This window comes from Mustela nigripes, chromosome 11 (assembly GCF_022355385.1).
Source record: "Mustela nigripes isolate SB6536 chromosome 11, MUSNIG.SB6536, whole genome shotgun sequence".
Lineage (NCBI taxonomy): Eukaryota > Metazoa > Chordata > Mammalia > Carnivora > Mustelidae > Mustela > Mustela nigripes.
The window spans coordinates 38,767,969-38,774,451 of NC_081567.1; the positions used below are offsets into that span (position 1 = coordinate 38,767,969).

Genomic DNA, 6,483 nt, shown 5'->3' on the forward strand with positions numbered 1-6,483 from the left:
GGTGGAGACCCCAACTCCTTCCCCCTCCCCAGCACACCCCACCCCTGGAGGGAGGGTGCCCTCCTACAGGAACAGGGTAGCACCCAGGGAGTCTCCTGAGCAGAAGTGAGGGGGACATGGGGGTTGGGGCTGCCCCAGCCGGGCCTGGACACTCCCGGAGTCCCGCCGCCCCCGTGCCCTTCCAGCCTAACCCGGCCCCGCGCGACCCCCAAACTTTGCGCCGCCGCCCGCCCCCGCCCTACCTGCGCGCTGGCCGACAGGAGCCCGCGGCGCCCGGGGAAGTCTGCGCGTGGCCCCCAAGACGCGGCGGGCAGTTCCCGCCCCAGCCCCGCCGGGTGCCAGCCGGGAGCCCACGGGACTGGCTCGGGCCCTCGGGGCAGCGACACGGACTCCCGCAGGGAAACTGAGGCCCTGCGCTGGGAGCGGCCGCCGAGCGGTCTGCGGTCACTCACTCGGCAGCGAGTCCCTGGAGCGCCCGCCGCCGACCGCGCGCGTCCCCCCGACGCCGACTCGCGCCCACCGAAGTTGGCTGCCGGATGCCGCGCGTGCGCTACGGCGCGCGGGGGCTTGGGGGCGCTGCGACCTCCGACCCGGGCTCATGGGGGAGGGGACTCGCGAGCTCGGGGAGCCGTCTCCCCGGTGCTCCCCCCTCCCCCGCCCAAAGCCGCCCCCTTGCCCGCACTCACCTCAGGCGCCAGGACACGCTTGCTCAGCCCTCTCCTCCGCTCTGGCGAGTCCTGGGTGGAACAGTGGCGGGTGACACCGGTGGCACCACCCGGCAGGGACAGACGCTCTGTGGACCAGCGGGGAGTGGAGACGCAGGTGTGCGGCCGAATGAGGGGCGCCCGGCACCGTCCCCGCCTCCGTTGCCTGCAGGCTGCTGCGGGGGTGCACGGAGGCGGCCAGGTCTCCCGGGTCCCACAGCGGTTTGACGGGGTGTCAGTGGCCGAGGGCGCAGGGAGAGGCGCCGTCAGCACTCATCCGTCAGGGCAGGGCTCTGGCCCCTGACAGCAGCCCTCCGGAGCCAAGGCCTGGGGGCTGAGCCCTGGGACAGGGGAGCTGTGGGGCACAGAGCCAGCCTGGGGAGGGCTGCAGCCCAGCCTCTGGTGGGGCAAGAGCCCAGCCTGGCCAGGAGACAGAGCCCAGGAGGGCTGGAGGAGCCCGGCAGCAGAGCCCAGGGCACCCAGGGTGGAGCCAGTCTCCTTCCCCCACCAGCGCTCCCCAGCCAAGCTTGTCTCCAAACAGAAGGCTGAATGGATCTGCACTCCCTAAGCCCCTGCCCTGCCCGCTGATGGCTCCAGGCTCCAGGCTCAGGAAAGGATGATCACGGTGGACTCACGTTCCCCTTTCTGGAAACACTACCTCACCACGCTGACAGGGGCCCACCTCTCTGCCTGCCAGTCCTGCAAAGGGCCTGCGTTGCCTCTGGGAGGACCTGTGGTGGAGGAGGGGCAGGGGCAGGGACAGCCTCGGGTGTCCGGGACCCCCCCTAGAAACCCCTGCTGCTCCTGTCCTCACGGCCAGACCTGTTTCCAGCCCACCTCCCCAAGGATGCCCATTCCATGTTGCTCCTCAAGTTGCCAAAATCTAATGGTCCCGGATCCCACTTCTCAGCTAGATGCTGGTAGAAATTCATCTGCCCCGCAAGTTCTGTTCCAGACGTGAACACAGACATGCCGGGGGCAGGACCAGACTCGATCTCTCTGGCAGAGTCTTGCCTTTGTTTGGGGGGAGGGTACCTTCACCCAGACCTGGCTAAGGAAGGCCCATGAGGGTCTTCTTCACCCTCCCTGAGGGTCGAGGTTCAGGCTCCAGGGTACTCTCCACTCAGTTTGGGGGGAAGGGAGAAGTATCCTCTAGGGGCTCTGAGTATTACATCTCAAGTGGGGCGCCCAGAGGAGGGCCCTGGATGCAGAGTCCAACACCCCCAGGCTCCATGAACCTGGCCTCCATTTCCCCATCTGTGCAGGAGGGTGACAGGCTGCGGCTCAGATGCCAGCACCGGTCGCCGTGCCGACATGGGTTCTGGTCACCTGTGACAGGCATCACAAGCAGGACCCTGCGGTTCTGGGGGTGCCCAGGGCAAAGAGGCTGGTTGGAGGGGGAGCGTCTCCGTCCTGGCCCAGGGCCACCCTCCCTGACACCACCTGAGGGGACTCGCTTCTTCTCCTTGTCAAGTCCGAAGGGTAGGGCTGGGGGCTGGGTGGCACAGCGTGTCAGCCTTCTCCTCTCCGCCCGCCTGGCCTGGCCCAGCTGACCAGCTGACCGTGCAGGCAGCCCTAGGCTGGGAGACAGCTTGAGTGGCCGTCACGCCAGCAGCCCCGTGGAGAGTTAGAGGCCAGGAGGCCCATTCCTTCTGCACACGGGCCCCTGGATGGGCTCAGTCAGGCCTGGGTCCCTCGTCACAGGCCAGGACCAGAGGGGGTCAAGGGCACAGGCCATCCAGAGATGGCGTGGGATGCAGGCTCCCAGGCCTTGGCCACTGGGCCCCAGGGACACTTCCTTGCTCCCCTACCCACTCCGGCCTAGCCCTCCGAGTCTGGGAGGTCATGCAGCCGCCAGCCCAGGGGATGGGCTCACTGGAGGCTGTGGCCATCACTTAGGGAAGGAAAGTGATGGGCCAGAGAGTCCCGGGTGCTGGGACCCTGCCTTTCCACGTGCAGAGAGCCTGCCCGCGTGAGCCCAGAGAGGAGGGAGGAAGCTGGGACTCCAGGTGATGGGACACGGAGGAGGCCACCCCTGTGCATGGCCTTTTGAGTCTGAGTTTGAGGAAGAGGAGAGGTGGTGGCACCTCCAGGGGCTCAGCAACCAGGGGCGTGACCTTATGCATCTCTGGCCTTCCAAGAGGGTCTGCGTGGGGGTGGGCCCCAGAGCCCAACTGAGTGGTGGCAGCCCAATGGCCTTTGCAAGGGAGTGTGGGTCTGGCCAGCCCCCAGGAGCACTGGTGACTGTCCCCACCCCCTGCAGCTGGGCAAGGCTGGGACGTCAATGCCAACCCCTTGTCCCCTGTGCCCTCCGCCAAGGCCCATCTGCTCCATCATCACTAGGACATCTTTCCACTCAAGAGCAGGGGTGGGGGTGGGTCAAGACCCCCGGTGGGGACCCATTCCACACATTGGGAAGAGCGTGGGTCTGGACCCCTGAAGCAGGACAGGGCCACCCATGGCTCTGGGGCTTGGTTACGTGTGGCTCTGAGCTCTGAGACCCCTCCCTCATTCCCCTCACTGGGATGGGAGGGCACTTGATTTCCAGGTGCTTCAGGCACCTGCGGGGTTTAGGGCAGCAGCGTCTCTTCAGTGGGTCCTGGTGCAGGGTGAGGTGGGGAACCCCGACCCCACCCTCTGACCCCTGCCAGAGCCTCACTTTGGCCATTTACCTCCTCTGCCTGGCTTACCCGGCAGTTCGCCTGTCACCTCCATTCAGGCTGCTGTGTCCGTGCAGGGGGGAGGCAGGGAAGGTGGGGGCCGGGGAGCAGGCCCACAGAGGCCCTGTCTCACCTCTTCAGTGTCCACGCGCAGCTCTCTCCAGGACAGGCACAATGGCTGGGGACCCCCCCCGCCGGGCAGTGCGGGGGGGGGGGGGGGCAAATGCCTAGAGGGGCTGGAGCCCCCAGGCAGGGTCGAAGAGCCCCTGGGAGAGGTGAGCGCCACACGGGGCCCCCTGTGCCCAGGACACGAGGCATCCTGTGTACTTCTTCCTTCTTGGCTCTTTGACAGGGCATCAGGGAGTCCTGGCTAGAAGGGCTGGGCCCAGGGCTTGGGCCAAAGGAGGCAGGGTCCAACCCAAGGAACCCGGAGGCCAGCCCAAGGGTGCCGACCCGCCAGCCCCATGCGGATCACGGGAGATTCCCGGCCGGCTTGTGCGGGAAGCCGTGGCAGCAGCAATGGGCAAGGACGGGCACAGGCCTGTGGGTCCCCACTGTGGGCTAGGGAGGGCCAGGCAAATACAGAGCTTGGGGAATTCTCAGGAAATCTGTGCGGTGGCCCAAACAGGCCCAGGGACGTGGGGTGGAGCAGGCCCACCCCAAGGGAGGAGACCCCGCTGGGAAGCTGCTGGCACCCGGCAGGGGACCTCAGGAGAAGCCCTGCTGCAGCAGCTCCCTGGACCTGTGATGGTGACTCTCGGTCTGCCCATGCGTGCTTTGCCACGCCCTCCCCAACCGGCTGCAGGCTCCGTCCTCTGGAGGCCCCCATGGCCCTTCCCACGGCTCTGTCCCGGACAAGCCAGCCCCTGGCCGCTCTGGGGTGAGGTCTGTGGGGAGACTCTCCATGTGCCTCGGGCTGCTCCCTGGAGGGACCGGGGAGAGCTGGGTGCAGCGGGAGTGAGCTTCCTTCCACGGGAGGCATGCGAGCTCTGGCAGCGGAGTGGCCAGACGGGTGGGATGTGGGGCCGAGGCCACCTGAACCCCCACCCGCTTGCGAGCCAGTGTGGGCCGAGCAGCGCCTGGGGCCGACAGCAGCCATATGTTGGGAGAGGAGCTGTGTGCCCGGCTGCTTGGCCCCGGGGACCCAGCCTTGCTGGGCCTGTCACAGACGATTTTCCCTGCCTGAGTGGCAGGCCAGCCAGCGGGCGGGGCAGGGGGGTCGCCCAGCCGTCGTGCCAGCTCCAGGTCCCCCCACGGCTCTCTTGACATCGGGCCTGAGACTCTGGGGTAGACCCAAGCGCCGGGCCTTGAGCTCTGGCCCCCCGCTATCTGGCTGAGCGCTTGGCCCTGGCGTGTGGTCAGCCCCTGGCCAGGTCAGGGTCGGGGGCCCCAAGAGGAGCCCTGGTTGGCGGGCAGGCAAGGAACAGCCCTGCCGCTCGGTGGTGGGCGGATGGCCAGGGGTGCACGCGGGCTGTGTGGGTGCCCGGGGCAGGCGGGAGAGCGCCGGGAGCCTTGGCCCTGTCAGCCTGGCGCCCACAGCCGGGAGGAGGCCGCGGCTAATTTGTACACTAAGTGCTTCTGACAGGGACGCCTCACAAGTGAGAACACAGCACCGCCCGCCTGGAGAAGGCCGCCGAGGCCGAGTGGGCAGTGAGGCAGCCCGAATGAGAGGCCAGGCCAGTGGGCCAAGACGGGGAGGAGGGCCCAGGAACCAGAAGGTGGGAGACCCAGCAGGCTGAGAGGGGGAGCTGGGGCCCCCAGCACAGCGGGGGACAGCCCCTGGCCTTGGGCCTGTGCCCCATTTTGGTAGCACTGGGATCTGGGTGCCTCTGGTCACAGCCAAGGGCTTGGTGGGTGAGTCCTCGCCCTGGCCAGCCTGGCTGGTCCCCCATCTTCTCTCCATCCCACCAGCCGCCTCTCCAGGGGCCCAGCTCCCAACCCAGGCCAAGCCCCACCTCACCCCTTGCCAGGACCCTCCATAAGCTCCCAAGTCACAACGAAGGCTCTGGACTATGGGGATCCCCCAACTCCTTCTCGGGTACTGTGTGCCCTTTGGGGCTGGGGACACCTTCCCCCGTTCCATTCCCGTCTCTCTGCTAGAGCCTCCTCTCCTGCAGGCTAGGGTTCAAGGGGAGGGGGTGGGCACACAGCCCCCACCCCCAGTGGAGACCCTGCCTGGCCTGGCACCACAAGGACCCTGGGAATCCACAATTCCCACATCTTGCTTCCAGAGGCTTCCAGGTAAGGACATGGGTCCAGGCTGCTGGGACGCCCGGGGCGTGACAGGGCCGGCTCTTTGCCCACTCCAGGTGGACACACCCCTGCCCCACGGGACAAGGCCCAGTGCGGCTGGCGCAGCCGCGATGGAGCTGGGCGCCCGTGAGATGTGTTGTGGCAGCTGCCCCGCTGCCCGAGGCCCGCCCGGAGCGAACACTGCTGGTGGCTTTAATTGCTTTCACATTCGATAGGCTGGCCTGTGACAGGCCTCTTACACCCGCTCGAGCGCCAGCCTCCGCAACCCCTCTACTCTGCAGCCTCCATGGGGCGGGGGGTGGGGAAGGCTGTGCAAACTGCAGCCAGGGAGCACTCAGCAGGCCTGCCACCCGTGGGACAGGGATGGTGCCCCCCAGAGCGGGCAGGAGGGGACTGAGTAGGAGCAGGACAGCCACCATGCCACCTGCCACCCGTGGGACGGGGTCGGCGCCCCCCAGAGTGGGCAGGAGGGGACCGAGTGGGAGGACAGCTACCATGCCACTTCTCTCCTGTGCACCCCCTTGCTCCATCTGCTCCTGCCTATAGAGCTGAGAGATTCAGACAGCCCCCACCATGCCCGTGAAAGCAGATGTCACACAGGGAGCAGCCGGGCATGGGTGCTGTCCTGTATGCGTGGGGACTGGCCTGCTGACTACGGCATGGTCTGGCCCAAGCCTCTGCCCTGCCCAGACAGCCAGGCCTTCAGGGGTGCACGTGAGGCACAAGCCGGGCATCCCCAAGGCTGCCTGTGAGCACCTCTGGTGCTGGTGAGCCTCGCCCGCCAAGGTACTCCCTGCTCCCCCCAGGGCAGGCTTGGGTGGCCCTTGGGACAGCCCCTGCCTGTGCAGGGGAGGCAGGAATCCAGG

The 6,483-nt window shown here is 67.5% G+C and overlaps 1 protein-coding gene across 2 annotated transcripts in view; it reads right to left on the reverse strand.

Annotated features, from left to right (window-relative positions):
- The window catches only part of PRR35 (proline rich 35), a 6,212-nt gene extending 4,561 nt beyond the window's left edge, over positions 1-1,651 (reverse strand). The window contains exon 1 of one of the 2 annotated variants that reach the window (XM_059415828.1): positions 687-1,651. The gene's annotated coding sequence lies outside the window, so the exon portion shown is untranslated. Of the gene's footprint in view, positions 1-242; positions 522-686 lie in introns of those variants that run through there. The other variant, XM_059415829.1, reaches the window with a different exon arrangement.
- Positions 1,652-6,483: the final 4,832 nt, after the last annotated feature.